General features: G+C 46.4%; 2 long non-coding RNA genes across 3 annotated transcripts; both read left to right on the top strand.

Annotated features, from left to right (window-relative positions):
* The first annotated feature begins 137 nt into the window (after nucleotides 1–137).
* Nucleotides 138–3,868, top strand: LOC119087640. 2 transcript variants are annotated; one of them, XR_005091130.1, is made up of 5 exons: nucleotides 138–158; nucleotides 310–504; nucleotides 611–1,132; nucleotides 2,923–2,983; nucleotides 3,311–3,868. It is a non-coding gene; the product is annotated as an uncharacterized LOC119087640 (long non-coding RNA). The 2 variants fall into 2 exon arrangements; XR_005091129.1 differs by lacking the exon at nucleotides 2,923–2,983.
* A 104-nt stretch (nucleotides 3,869–3,972) lies between these two features.
* LOC119087542 lies at nucleotides 3,973–6,142 on the top strand. Its single transcript, XR_005091007.1, has 2 exons — nucleotides 3,973–5,288; nucleotides 5,993–6,142. It is a non-coding gene; the product is annotated as an uncharacterized LOC119087542 (long non-coding RNA).
* The last annotated feature ends 9,261 nt before the right edge of the window (nucleotides 6,143–15,403 follow it).

Here is a 15,403-nt window from a genome sequence, read left to right as displayed (position 1 = left end):
GCAAGGAGAGGTAGCTGTGGCTTGTTGTGCTTCTCTGATCTTCCAGCATTCACCCCAATACCTGGCTCTGGGTTTGTTTTTATTAATAAGACTCTTTTTATGCTACAGGTAGCATCCTGCCAACCTTTTGCAAGAACCCGAAAAGTCATCACAGCAAGGTACACTGCTTGAGTCCTCACACCCAACTCAGAGCAAAGCTTGGGACAATCTCTACTGAGGAGTGTCTCCAGGGCCGGCTGAGCCTTCTCTCTCCACCAATTCTGCCCTCTAGTTACTCACCTGCTGCCTCTCCATGCTTGCTCCTTCAAGGCAACCGTTCCCATTGGGAACTGGATTTCACACTCACCACCACATACCACACCATGAGGCAGTGATAGGTGTCATGATATGGATGGAACCAGAAACCCTTATGAGGGGGCAGCAACCTGCTGTGGGCCCTGCCTCTTGCCAGCCTAAGTCTGCACTCAGAGGGCCATATTCCTAAGATGGCTTGTTCTTATACAGGTAAGCAGGTTTTTGCACATCCTTTGGGCGAGTTTTCTGGAAGCCTCCCCTGTCCATCCCACAGTCACATTGGTAAGGTCTCGTTTTGTGTGTTCTTTCTCCTTAGACAGTGCCAACATGCCACAGCACGAGGCATGGAAGAGTCTGTGTGATTGATGTGGTTGGTACATCGATCTATGTATATCCTTAATGTGGCAGGAAACAATGGTCCTGGTTTGATAATCATGTTATGCTGGCTTCTGTGTCCAACAGCGAGTCCTGATAGTGTTCCAGCACTAGGAGAACACATCTGTCACATCTCTTCTGTCCTATGAGCACCACTAAGGTCCCAGGACAGACATTTTAATGTGCTCAATCTGAAAAGAAGAGAGAACCTTATTCCACTCTGGGGTGAGAAGAGTACCCCAGAACCCCATGCTTCCCAACCCATTCACAACAACTTGGGAAATTACATTCCACCGGATCCTTTGCTGGCCTCACCCAATGGATCTCCTCAGAAAAAAACTGAGGAGGACTTCACAGGCGACTCTGGCCAGTATGGGAGGGAGATCTGGCCTCTCACATTGTGATCCCCCTAAGACAACTGTATTGTTCACCTGCCCCCATCCCCAGGAATATAAAGCCACTGGTGAGTATCTCTCTCTGTCTCTGTCTCTGTGTCTCTCCTTCTCTCTCTCTGCCTCTCTTCTACATGAACAACTTCCAGGCAGGTCAGCTGTTCAGTCTTAAACTGGACCCCCATGAGAATCACCAAACACTGAAGATTGTTATAAAGAGCAAACCCAAAATGCAAACATAAATTAAAAATTGGAATTGATTGAAATAGATACATGATATTAATCCTGACCAACTAAAAAATAACACACATAAAACCTTGAATGACCCACCCTAATAATAACTGTTTCACAGAAGCATGCTAAGCAAGCACATTCCACCTACAACCAAAGATGGAAATTGGCTTTCATTCCCTGACAGGTGTATTAAGGTGCCACATGCACAAGTCCATTTTCTTTTCTGACATTTGCTTCTGTCTACTTTGCTACAAACTGTTTTCATCTGCTGTTTCGTTTCTTTGTCTGTCTGTCTTTCTGTTGTTTTGTTTGTTTGTTTGTGTTTAGAGACAGGGTTTTTCAGTGTAGCTTTGGTACCTGTCCTGGATCTCATTCTGTAATCCAGACTTACTTGAACTCACAGAGATTTGCCTGTCTCTACCTTCCAAATCCCGGGATTAAATGCATGGACCACCACCACCCAGCTCCTCTGTTGGTGTATGTGTTTATACAGAGTATTGCCCTGCAACTCGGGCTGGACTGAATTCGGTAGAGAGTCCAGACTGGCTTTAAATTCCTGAGGGTCCTGCTGCCTCAGTGTCTCTTAGGTGCACTGGAACACTGTTAGCATTTGTGGTTTAGTCAAAGTCTCCTATATCCCAGGCAGGCCACTCTGTAGCCAAAGATGACCTTGAGCAGGATTCTCATCATCTTGTCTCTAACTTCCCAAGGCACAAATTCAATTTTTAGCCACTGTGCCCTGTTAAGTATGAAAAGCTCAAGGCCAGTATAGGCAGGAGTGAGTTGCAGGCTGAGTGGAATCCCATCCCAAGGAGAATATGGAAATTCTGCACATTTTGAACTATCAGATCTGGACAATGTCTGGGGAGAGGGGGAATGGCTAAAACCCCACAGAGAAAGGAAGGAGTGTGTGAAAACTGGATGTGGCCGTGTCCTTATGTCATCTGAGGCCTGGGGCTGAAGAGAGGCAAGTGTGGGAGCTTGCTGGCCTGTGGTCAGTGAGGCACCCTATCTCGAAAATGAAGGTGAATGCCCGGTGGTGGTGCAGCATCCATTAATCCCAGGACTGGGAGGCAGAGGCAGGCGGATCTCTGTGAGTTTAGAACAGCTGGTTTAGAGAGTGAGCTCCAAGACAGCCAGGTAAACTCGGAGAAACTCTGTCTCATAGAACAAACAAAAATACCTAAGGTGCAAAAGCATTGGATGAATATTCCTGGTCTTCATGTGTGCCCAAAGGGTTAGAACAGACAGACAGACAGGCAAGGGTGGGCTCGGGTGCACATGTGCCCCCCTCCACACACACAGGCACTCTCTCTCTCTCTCTCTCTCTCTCTCTCTCTCTCTCTCTCTCTCTCTCTCTCACACACACACACACACACACACACACACACACACCCCTGTGGTCACACATGCACCTTGCACAAACACACACACTCCTTATGTAGAGTTCGCCAACCCTGTCCTTAACCATACCCCTCACTACTGTCTATTCTTTATACTCATGGCCTTTTCTTTTCTTTGCCAAAACAACTGACTCTTAAACCCCATGGTGGCATAACTACCAGTCTAATGAGGAATCTTCTTATTTTTTTCTCCTCTTGTTTTGACTCCGGTTTTCTGTCTGTAGTCCAGGCTGCCAAGGACTGGCGACCCTCCTGCCCTCAGCCAACTGATCGGAGGGGATACAGGTGTGCACCTGTCCTTTGTGTGTTTGAGGGGTTTTGTTTTTAAAATTATCTATGTAGCAGTAGATGACCTTGAACTTTTAATCCTCTGCCTCCACCTACCAATGTAGGGACTACTGGAATTCCCCACCAAGCCTGGTTTATTTGGTCTTGGGGACCAAACCCAGGACTCCCTGCATGCTAGGCAAGAGCTGACCCAACCGAGTCATACCTGTAGCTCAGGCTAGCCTGGGACTCACTATGTAGCTGAGGAAGACCTCCTGATGGAATTACAGATCTACAGCATTGAACCTGAATTTTTTCTCTCTTTTTTTCTTTTAAACTTTCTAGATGACCTAGTCTTTTTACTGAGAGTGTTTTGGAGTGCCACAAACATGAGCTGTATCAGATGCCGCTCTTCTTCTGAAGCTGGTGAGCTGTGATCTGGTCAGGAGGGAGGGAAAGGAGGCTGTCCCAGTCCATGCCCTCTCAAGGACACTCAGGTCAGTGTGTAGCAGTCCCTGGACTGTCACCTGTGTAGCCAGGCTGCTTTGAAGGACTGTTCTGACTAGCGGCCCTCAAGTTGGACTCATCTAACTCTCTATGCAGCTCTGTGGGACAGGATGGAAGTCACCAACCTCAACCAGCACATGTCCAGACCTGTAGCTATGACACTATGGGATGGAGCTACACCCCCCTACTTGAAGGTTTAGTCCCCTCACCCCTCGGGAGATCTCATACCCCTCACATTTAGCCAGTTCTAGGGAGTTTGTGCGTTTTTCTTAAGACTAGATGCTAGAGCCAGGGTGAGGGTGTATGCCTATAATCCCAGGACTCTGGAGGCTTAGACAGGAGACTAGCCATAAATTCAGGGCCAGCTTGGGCTATATAAGAAGCAGTAGTCTAGCTTTGGTGGCAATGTGAGATTGATCTCTCTCTCTCTCTCTCTCTCTCTCTCTCTCTCTCTCTCTCTCTGTCTCTCTCTCTCTCTCTCTCTCTCTCTCTCTCTCTCTTTCAAACACAGAAGTCGAACAACAGGACTAGTTCTTGATGTGCCTTGCATGCACACTGGTTCTTGGCCCTGGGTTCTTGCCCAGCAGAAAATAAAACCAGGCGGAGCATGCTGGGAATCCCAGTATTGGAGGGTGGAGACAAGAGGATCAGGTGGTCAAGGTCATCTTCCAACATGGAGAGATGGAGGTCAGTCTAGGAGGAATGGCACTATTTTAAAAGCAAACAACCCCTACCCCAAATCTTAATGCCCAAATCTGAGAAAACAGTGGCATGGCAGCCCATAACAACCACATATTCCGTGTGAATCAGAAGACCTTTCTGATAGAGAGAAGAAAGTCGGGTGTCTAGATGTGCAGTAATTCTTTTCCCTGTGACTCACATCTGGAACTGGCCTGAGCATTGAGTTCATCCCTGTGTGTGGCTCCAGGGAGCTGTTCAACAAGTCCTTCCTGCTGGCCCTGTGGGGCACAGGGGAGCTGTGTGAGTAGTGCTCCCTGGTGATCCTGTGGGAGGCACAGGGGAGCTGTGTGAGTAGTGCTCCCTGGTGATCCTGTGGGAGGCACAGGGGAGCTGTGTGAGTAGTGCTCCCTGGTGATCCTGTGGGAGGCACTGGGGAGCTGTGTGAGTAGTGCTCCCTGGTGATCCTGTGGGAGGCACAGGGGGGCTGTGTGAGTAGTGCTCCCTGGTGATCCTGTGGGGGGCACAGGGGAGCTGTGTGAGTAGTGCTCCCTGGTGATCCTGTGGGGGGAAGTCTGGAGGAAGGTTTGGAGAGCATCAGAAAGGCAGGGATGCTGCTGGCCCTGCAACCTGTCAGAAACTCTGGTGTTGTGCTGCCCCCTTGTGGCACTTCTGTACCAGTTCCCTGTTAGTGCACCTGGCTGGCTGAGGTCCCTGCTTCACCTGGTGCCAACCACTAGGGTGGTTGGGTGGGTTTGTGGGTGGGGTGGGGGAGGCTTGCTCGGCTATACCCATCTAACATGATTCTGTCCTTCCTTTCATTCCTTTTCCCCATTATCATAGTAAAGGAACAAAATACCCTTCATAGCTCTGCTGACCAGGAGATGGCCTTGAAGAAATTGCATAGACACACACTGCTGTTCCAGGCTGTGTTGTTTATAAGGCTAGACGACTGGGCAGTGAGTCAAGAGTGTGAAATCGACACTCTGGGCGAGATTCAGAAGCACAAGAGGACTGGGACAGTGAATGTCTGTTTTTACATTACCTGCTTCTTTTGTGAGACAGGAGATCGTTCCCCAGGGTGCAAGAAAAAGAGTGAGCAGGCTTGCTGAAGCTTGTCACTTGGAGATGGAGACAGGTACATCTCCTTTTTTGTTTTGTTTTGCTGTTGTGATTTGTGTTTTGGGTTTGTTTGTTTGTTTGTTTGTTTGTTTGTTCACGACAGGGTTTCTCTGTTTGGCCCTGGCTCTGTAGACCAGGCTGGCCTTGAACTCACAGAGATCTGCCTTCCTCTGCCTCTTGAGTGCTGGAATCAAAGCTGTGCTCCACCACCACCTCCATTTGATGCAGGTGCATTAATCTTGCTGACCTTGAGAAAGCCTGTGTCCAAAACACAATGTGTACAGCATCTGTGAACTGATATTTGAGGGAATACATGTGCTATATACCTACAAGTTTGAGCATACATGTGTATGTATTCAAGGACACACACATACAAGCACACAAGTGTAAACATATAATGTGTGAGTGATCTGCACACACACTGAAGTAAAAATAATGATAAAGAAGCACAAAGTTACTTGAAGAACCAGGTAGCTTTTTGGAAGACCTGACCTTCTGTGCAGGAGCATCCTAGTCGGCAAGACCTAGAAAAATGAGACAGGGTGATGCTGCTGAGAACACTGGGATGGTCCTCTCTGGATGCTCTATGGTTGACAGAGCCCAGGAAGCCAAGCTTTGGGGACTCTTATTACTGCTGAGTAGAATCCAGTTCGTGGGCTGACAAGGTGATCCCAGCTTTGTTAGCACTGTGGGTCACCTGGATGTCTCACCTCTCTGCAGCACAAGTGGAGGCACCTCTCAGAAGCTGAGGCAGATGGCCCTGCACTCGGGAGCAAAGGTCACCTTGATCATTTCTACTGGCATTAACCCCCCTGTAAATCATTGCAATATGTTTTCTATGTTGGAAATAAAATGGCATTGTTAAATGAGCTTTTTGTTGTTTTGAGACAGGGTCTTTATGTAGTTCTGCCTGGCCTGGTACTGTGTAGCCTGTGCTGGCCTTAAATTTGAGGCAGTGTGCATTGGTTTCCCGAGTGTTTCTGTGTATGTGTCTCTGTCTGTCTCAACAAGTGTATCACATACCCCACCTTATCCTTGATTTTGTGATGTAGCAAGAGGTGCCCGTGAATCCTGAGCCTCCTGACTCCAGCACTCACACTAGTTTTATGTATCACTGGGGATCAAACCAGGGTGTGTGCACACTAGATATGCACTCTTCACACTAATCCACATCTTCAGCATATAATGCTCCCTTTTCTTCAACTTTTGACAGTTCTCTATTTGGACTGCTATCTTTTGAAAATAATATGGCTGATTAAAAATGTAAGCGTAGGAGAGTATAGCAGAACGATAATTCCAGTGTAGGTGGCGCCATTCATGTCTCCTTTATAGGCAGCTCAGTGTTGGGCAGCTGTGTGATGCTGTGCGTGTCACTGTTAAGGCTCAGTGGGCCTTGTCTGTCAAGTGATAGTACCTCATCCATCATGGTGTGAGAAATCTGGAGTGGAAATTCATTCCACCAATTAGCTTTGCGGTGTAAGTCTTAGGGCATGGCGTCTGATCGCTTAAAAGAAAGGAGAGTGTGTCCTGCCCCGTCTCCCGCCCCCCCATTCCCACCTCTTACAAGGCAAGGGGAGTCAGCAGATCCTGACATTCAGTTGAAGCAGGTCCAAGCCCCCTCCCCCTGAACAGGGCTGTGTGAGGTGTCCCACCATAGGCACTGGGCTCCAAAGAGCCCATATATGCACCAGGGAAGGATCCTGATCCCACTGCCAAGGGGCCTCTTAAGTAGGTCAAGCTGCACACTGTCTCGCCCATGCAGAGCCGACACTTCTTTTTTTTTTTTTTTTTTGGTTTTTTTTTTTTTTGGTTTTTTCGAGACAGGGTTTCTCTGTGTAGCTTTGCGCCTTTCCTGGAGCTCACTTGGTAGCCCAGGCTGGCCTCGAACTCACAAAGATCCGCCTGCCTCTGCCTCCCGAGTGCTGGGATTAAAGGCGTGCGCCACCACGCCCGGCTGCCGACACTTCTTAGGGTGGATTCAGACGGCTGGATCCATTTGCTCCCGGGCAGAATGGACGACAGCTGTTCACTTGGTTCTGTGTTTGTGACTGTATCTCCCCTCTTATTACCTTAATAAATCCTTGTTACCCTCTTAAACAGACTCAACGCTGATTTTTCATAATAAAACTCTGCACTTTTTCCTGTCTTTAGTGCTCTGTGTTTCACGGATGATTAATGTTGGGTGCACAGGAACACCAGGCTGGTCCTTTTCCAGTGCTTGTGTAGGGCACAGCATTAGAGGCTACTTGACTTGGACTCCATTTTCATCATTTTAATGCAGAAAATGTGCCTTTTGGTATTGTAGTGGTGACTCAGTGGTTAAGAGTGCTTGCTGCTTTTTCACCGTAACTCCAGCTCCAGGGGGTAGAAGCCCTCTTTTGCTCTTTGCAGGCACTCCTATGTGCACACAAGCACACACAAATACAATTCCTTTTTAAAAGGTGGGGGTGGGGAGTGGGCTGAGAAGATGTCAAGCCTGAAGACCTGAAACTGATCCTCAGGACCCGAATGGTGGGAGGTGAGAACAAATTCCTGTCAGATGTAGTCCCACCTCGGCACACCCTTCTCCCTCATGAGAAATAGTCAGGAAAAGTAGCCAGGCAGGAGGATTTCTGTGATAACATCCTGGTCTACATGATGAGTTCCAGGCAAGCCAGAACTAGAGAGTGAAATCTGTCTCAAAAGAAAAAGAATAAAGTGTCTCTGTGATGAGACTCTGTCAGAAACTAGATTCCACAACTCTCTGGAATTGAAGACAGAACTTCACACACTCTGCATGTTCACACCATGCTCAGTCTCATTTCATCCCTGTGGCAGTGTCGTCAAATAGACTGTTTCCTAGCTGGGTAAAGAAGCTCATACCTATAATCCCTGCACTCTGGAGGCTGAAGAGTTCCTGCCCAGCCTGGTCTTCATAGTGAGCCCCAGGTTGGCCTTGGCTATGATGGAGATTCTGTCTCAAAATGACTGCTCTTCATCCCATCTCGACAGGGCATTTGGAGGTGTGATCACAGAAAGCTGGAAAAAATATGACACATGTGTAGTATATTCACATATATGTGTATTAAAGAATTTTACTTCCCTAGATATCTGTGTATATATCTATGTGTAGGTTTATGTATGTGAGCATTCATCTCCACAGAGGCCAGATGTGTAGGAGCCTCCTGAAGCTGGAGTTACAGGCAATTGTGAACTGCCTGATGCGGGTGCTGGGAACGGAACTCTGGTCCTCTGCAAAAGCAGGGCTTTTCTCTGTGTACAGAGAAACTCTGTCTGGAAAATCCCACTTTTAAACATTCAAAATGGGCGCTGGCCTTGACTCGAAGCAAACCTAAGTGCGAGGAGTGTATTTGCCAGCCACCAGACCTCCCTATCATCCTGCGCCTGTTGTTTGGTTGGTGACCTCAGATCCGGGGCCAGCATGTGTATTCAAGCACCGAAAGGGACTGTGATGTGAATACAAAGAGGCCAGTGTGTTGTTTTGCAACAGAGTCTTTTATGTCGCTCTGCTTTGGCTGGCCTTAAATCTGAGGCAGTCTGCCTCAGCTTCCTTAGTGGCTAGGATCATAGGTGTGCCTCATCACTCCCTGCTTCTTATGGGCCTGTTTTTATTTTGTGGTTTGGGTACAGGGTCTCATGTATTTTAGGTTGGTATTGAACTTGCTATGTAGCAGAGGGTGACCTTGAACTCCTGATCTTCCTGTATTACACTTCTTTAACTCTTGGATTACAGACATCTGACTCCTGAGTGCTGGGTTTAACGGTATGTGCCTCTATGTCCAGAATCACTCACAAAAGTAGGCAGAGACCTGAAGAATGATATTAAAGCTTAAACTGCCTATCATTGGTTATTCTTTAACAGTAACATGACCAATTTAACCTCTTTTTGTGGATAAATTTGTCCCAATCATGGAGAATATGTCTAAGAGGTAAATCAGTAGAAATAAAGTATTGACTTAGGAGTCAGCTCCTGATGGACAATAAGGACAAGGGTCTGTGGTAACAAGTTGACCACATGACCAAGAGAACATGGTCTAATTAATGGCCATGCAAATAAGCAAACAAGAATGAACGGGGGTGTGGGGAGATGAAGAGATAGCTCAGAGGTTAGGATCATTGGTTGTTCTTCCAGAGGTCCTGAGTTCAATTCCCAGCAATCACATGGTGGCTCACAACCATCTGTAGTGAGATCTGGTGACTTCTTCTGGCCTGCAGGGACACATGCAGGCAGAACACTGTATGTTGTAATAAATAAATAAGTCTTAAAAAAAAAAAAAAAAAAAAAAAAAAAAGAATGAACAGGGATGACCATGACAGCCAGTGACTCATCTCTTTACTGACTGGGCAAATGGTGCATGATCATCCCATGACAGGGCCAAAGGGATGTACAAACAGCATTTGGCACTCATCGATCGGCTCAGCTCACATTTATGTCCAGAAAATAACGAATCTCAGTAAGAAATAGCCAACTTCATTGTCCAGTTTCAGTCGTGGAGCCCAGAAGAAGCTTAGCACAATGTGGCTGGGCATTATCCCTTGTCTAGGCATGTCTCACTTTTCCTTAACAAGCTTTCCCTTTGCTCACTCCTTTGCATTCCTTATCCCTCATCAATGAGAGAACAAATTGTAGAGCCACTGGCTTGGGTGGTTGTGGTGACCATTGATCCATCATCAATCACTCCCTGGATTAATATAAGAAAGCCAAGAAAGGTGGCCTCGTTTCTCCACCACAGCTGTGGCAAAATATCCTGATGAAAAGCAAGGGAAGAAAGAGTTTACTCGGTTTACAATCCAGGTCACTGTCATCTAGGGAAAGTAATTTAATCACTTGCACACATCACTGCCACAGTCAGGAACAGGGAGACAATATAGGCACTTTTTTTGTTACACTTTTTTTAAATTTACTTTCTGTTTTTTAATTTTATTTTTTTCATTTTTCTTTATTAAATTTTCTACTCTATATACCACCCTCAGATCCCACCTCCTCCCTCCTCCCACCCTCCAGCCCCCTCTCCCAAGCCACCCATCTCCCAAATCAAGGTCTCCCATGGGGAGTCAGTAGAGCCCGGCACACTGAGCCTAGGCAGCTCCAAGCCCCGATATAGCCATTTTTGCTTGTTGTTCAGCTAGCTTGCTCTATTCGAATATAGCAGTCCAGGGCCCGGCACGTGAGACAGTTGAGTCTCTCCTCAGCAGTGAAGACAGTCTCCCACAGATGTGCCCACAGGACGTGCTGATCTAGAACGTCAACCATCAACAAGCCCTGTCCTGAGGGTGCCTTTTGAGATAGTTCTGTGATCCAAATACACATTGTCTTTTAAAAGACGATGCACACAGCAAGTTACATTTAAAAAAGACAGAGGGCTGGAGAGAAGGATTACTGACTAAGAGCACTGGTTGCTCTTCTAGAAGACCCAACTTCAATTCCCAGCACCCACATGATAGTTCACTCCACTTCCAGGAGATCCAGCAACATTTTATGGCCAAGGTCACCAGGCATCCATACAGCTGTGTCCTTAGATGCATCCATATGTACATTTTTAAAATGGCAAGTTCAGAAAAAAGACACATTTAGCACAGCTTGGAGAGGGTAAGCTTAGGATGCTTAAGGTACTGGAATTAATCCCCATGGTCCAATAAAACCAGTGTGGCGGCCCAGGTTTGTGTTATGAACATGAAAGAGGCAATATGAGAGGATCAGGAGTTCAGGATAGCCTCTGCTACATAGCAAGTTCAATACCAGCCTAAAACACATGTGACCCTATATAAAAGCCAGGAAACAAAAACAGGCCCATAAGAAGGAGGCAGTGATGATCCCAGCCTCTCGGGAAGCTGAGGCACACGGCCTCAAATTTAAGGCCAGCATGGGCTACACAGTACCAGGCCAGGCAGAGCTACATAAAGAGCCTGTCTCAAAACAACAAAAAGCTCATTTAACAATGCCATTTGATTTCGAACATAGAAAACATATTGCAAAATTTGCAGGGGGGTTAATGCCAGTAGAATTGATCAAGGTGGCCTTTGCTCCCACGTGCAGGGCCATCTGCCTCAGCTTCTGAGAGGCACCTCGTCTCATGCTGCAGAGACATCTAGGTGACCCGCAGTGCTAACAAAGCTGGGATCACCTTGTCAGCCCACCAAGTGGAATCTACTCAGCAATAAATAATAAGAGTCTCCAAATCTTGGCTTCCTGGGCTCTGTCAACCATAGAGCATCCAGAGGACACCCCCCCCCCCCAGTGTTCTCAGCAGCATCACCCTGTTTCATTCTCCTAGGTCTGACTAGGATGCTCCTGCACAGGAAGTCAGATCTTCCAAAAAGCTACCTGGTTCTTCAAGTAACTGTGTGCTTCTTTATCATTATTTTTACTTAAGTGTATGTGCAGATCACTCACACATTGTATGTTTGCACTTGTGTGCTTGTATGTGTGTGTCCTTGAATACATACACGTGTATGCTCAAACTTGTATGTATGTAGCACATGTATTCCCTTCAAATATCAATTCACAGATGCTGTACACATTGTGTTTTGGACACAGGCTTTCTCAAGGTCAGCAAGATTGATGCACCTTCATCAAATGGAGGCGGTGGTAGAGCACAGCTTTGATTCCAGCACTCGGGAGGCAGAGGAAGGCAGATCTCTGTGAGTTCAAGGCCAGCCTGGTCCACAGAGCCAGGGCCAAACAGAGAAACCCTGTCCTGAAAAAACAAATAAACCCAAAACACAAATCACAACAGAAAAAAAAAAAAGATGCACCTGTCTCCATCTACAAGTGCTGAGGTGACAAGCTTCAGCAAGCCTGCTCACTCTTTTTCTTGCACCCTGGGGAACGATCTCCTGTCTCACAAAAGAAGCAGGCAATGTAAAAACAGACAATCACTGTCCCAGTCCTCTTGTGCTTCTGAATCTCGCCCAGAGTGTGGATTTCACACTCTTGACTCGCTGCCCAGTCGTCTAGCCTTATAAACAACACAGCCTGGAACAGCAGTGTGTGTCTCTGCAGTTTCTTCAAGGCCATCTCCTGGTCAGCAGAGCTATGAAGGGTATTTTGTTCCTTTATTATGATAATGGGGAAAAGGAATGAAAGAAGGACAAAATCATGTTAGATGGGTATAGTGGTGCAAGCTTACCCCTCTTCCCAGATGATTCAAGCCTATGTCAAGTTCAAAACAAAACAAAAACCTGCATGGATGCCTTCTGCCTTGACCAGGTGCTTGTTCTGGATACTCAGTGTATTCAAGGCCATACTTTTCAACTTATTAACCATACATACTCCCAACATTAAAAAAAAAAAAAAGCCATAAACATCTACCCACAGGAATTCCAAACTGTTAAGTCCCTCATTCTAATTCTTGTCTGTCTACCTTTACCTCTGTCTACTCGCTATGGAATCTGCACTTTAATTCTGTCCTTCCCCCAATTCCCATGGCATCTAGAAAACTTCTCCTTCTGTCATCGTGGTCCTCCACTAATCATGAGATGAGTTTGGTAAAGTCATGGCTGCAGTATTCTCTTATGTAAAATAGGATTAAAATCTATACTGATGCAATATGAACAGATATTAGCATTAAAAGGAATGTTGGAGTTAGAAGAGTGTTATTGGGAACACTGGAGATGAAAAATAAAAGGGTTTGCAGCTGGGTGTGTGTGGTGATATTTTGTTTGCGCTCTAACAAATCAGAGTGAGGAGCTAGACACTAGTTAACCATAGAAGCCAGGCAGTGGTGGCATACACCTTTAATCCCAGCACTAGGGAGGAGGAAACAGGAAGTGGTATGGCTGGACAAAGAGAAGAATATAAGGTAGACTGAGACAGGAACTCAGTTCCCTTTCAGGCTGAGAAGTTGGCAAGGTAAGAAGTGGCTGTGGCTTGCTCTTTTGTCCTCTGATCTTTCAGCATTTATCCCGATATCTGACTACGGGTTTTTACTATTAAGACCAATTAGAATTCACACTGCAAGTACGAGATTGTCAAGTTGACCAGAGAAGAGAAAGAATGGGGCTCCAGGGACAGACCAGTGTCAGCAGGCCAGCTAGTTCTCCCAAAGCCTCCCTTCCTGGGGGACATATTTGAGGGACCTCTGCCTTTTTACATATTCTTATTTCTGGTGTATCTAATTTCAATAGACTAGATGATAAGTAATAATAGCTTCTAACAGAACACTTCCTCCTCTTCCTGAAAAGAGACCACCCAGACTTCACTGTGGATTAGGAGCAGAAGATGAAGGAACCAAGAAAAGATTGCAGCTTGGTAGCTGTGACAGGAGTTAGCTCCTTGGTGAACTGCAAGCTGGTCATGTAAACTTGAGAACAAAGAGAGGTTAGTCTAATTACTCTGCTGTGGGATGTCTTTCTGTACGCTGTGAATATGTGTTACTCCCATTGGCTAATAAATAAAGCTGCATTGGCCTATGGCAGGGCAGGATGGAGCAGGCAGGAAAATCCAAGAGAGAGAGAGAGAGGAAGAAGAAAGGCAGAGGCAGAAAGAGAGTCACCAGCCAGACACAGAGGAAGCAAGACGACAAGGCAGAACTGGGAAAAGGTACCAAGCCACATGGCTAAATATAGATAAGAATTATGGGTTAATTTAAGTGTGAGCATTAGTCAATAATAAGCCTGAGCTAATGGCTGAGCAGTTATAAATAATATTAAGCCTCTGAGTGATTATTTTATAAGTGGCTGCGGGTCCATGGGGGCCAGGTGGGACCCAAGAAAACTTCTGACTACATTGCTCCATCAAAGGGCTAAGACCAGCAGCACCTGCCAGGTCAGAGAGTAAAACACCCCACAGGGCAGATGGTCAGCAGAAAACCAAGATGAACAAAATCAGTCAGAGAAGGGCAGGGGGGCTTCAAAGTGTGACCACCTCCCTTATTGGTTGAGCATCATGTGATCATCCCCCTGGTTGGGTCAGGAAAACATGCACAGAGCCTTGGGCCCTCCATTGGTTAGACTTATGATAAGCCCAGAAAATTAACCAAGATCACCTGCATCTTTGTTTAATTTCTCTCATAAGTCCTGTAAAAAGCCCTTGGAAAGCAGCTCTGTGGGTTTTCCCCTCTTGGAAGCCCTCTCAGATCAGGGGTTTCACTTTTCCCTTAATGCTCCTGATAAGGCTTTGCGCTCACTTTGCTTAACTCCATGTTATGTTTTTAGTCATCAGAAACGATGAGCTCAGGCATCACTGTCTCAGGTTCACCTCAGGTGACTGAATGAAAATGCGGACATGACTGCTCTCTGGTACGGCTGAAGAGAGGTTTTTATTGTAGATACAAGGGAGAACAACCAGAAGCATCTGGAAGAGTCCAGACTGAATATGGCCGGCAAACTGAACTGGGAGGGTAGGGGAGGGATGGAGAGAGGAAGAGAAGAGAAAGGGAAGAAGAAAAAGGACAAAGAGAGGAGCCAAGGACCAAAAGGAGAACCAAGAGTGTGCATACCCGAAATGGCTGTTATATAGGGACCAGAAAGTGTGTGTGAGAGGGGCAAAGCTCAGGGGCTGGAAGGTTTAAATCGGAGGGGGGGGGTGAGAAGTGCTGAGAGGAGCCAGGACTCTGTGATAGGTACTTGTGATGCTAAGACTGGTGGCCAGCTTCCACTCTGATATGTTAAATAGGTGTCTCAGTTGGCCATTTGTCCCTGGTTTCTTTGAGACCTAACAGTGACCAGTGAGTGTCTAGCATCCTAAGTCTTGCACATCTGAGTTGAGAAAAGTGTCCTCATTCTCAAAAACCTGCATCAATAGCTTGGGTATTAAGAATTAGAATTAGTGAGTTGTGAATTAAAATCACTGAGTTATGAAAGACATAACTCAGTGGTACAGTGCATTTAGCACACCAAGGTACTGTGTTCAATATCCAGGAGGAAGAAAAAAAATCACTCCCATGAAACAACTTGGCAGAGATGATCTTAAATTCTCCGAGTATCTACCCAAAGGCATGTTTCCAGTCTTCATCCCCTGGAGCTGAAGTTACAGCCAGTTGTGAGCCATGCAATGTAGGTGTTGGAAACCAACTTGGGTCCTCTGCAAGAGCAGAATATGTTCTTAACCACTGAGCCATCGCTCCAGCCTCACCTCAGTTCTTGACATTGTTTTGCTACTGTTCCTTCTCTCTTCATTCTGTGAGACTC

The sequence above is a fragment of the Peromyscus leucopus genome, chromosome 3 (assembly GCF_004664715.2).
Source record: "Peromyscus leucopus breed LL Stock chromosome 3, UCI_PerLeu_2.1, whole genome shotgun sequence".
In the NCBI taxonomy this organism is placed as follows: Eukaryota; Metazoa; Chordata; class Mammalia; order Rodentia; family Cricetidae; genus Peromyscus; species Peromyscus leucopus.
Note: the sequence above shows the minus strand (reverse complement) of the source record. Positions and strands in the feature narration are given on the sequence as shown.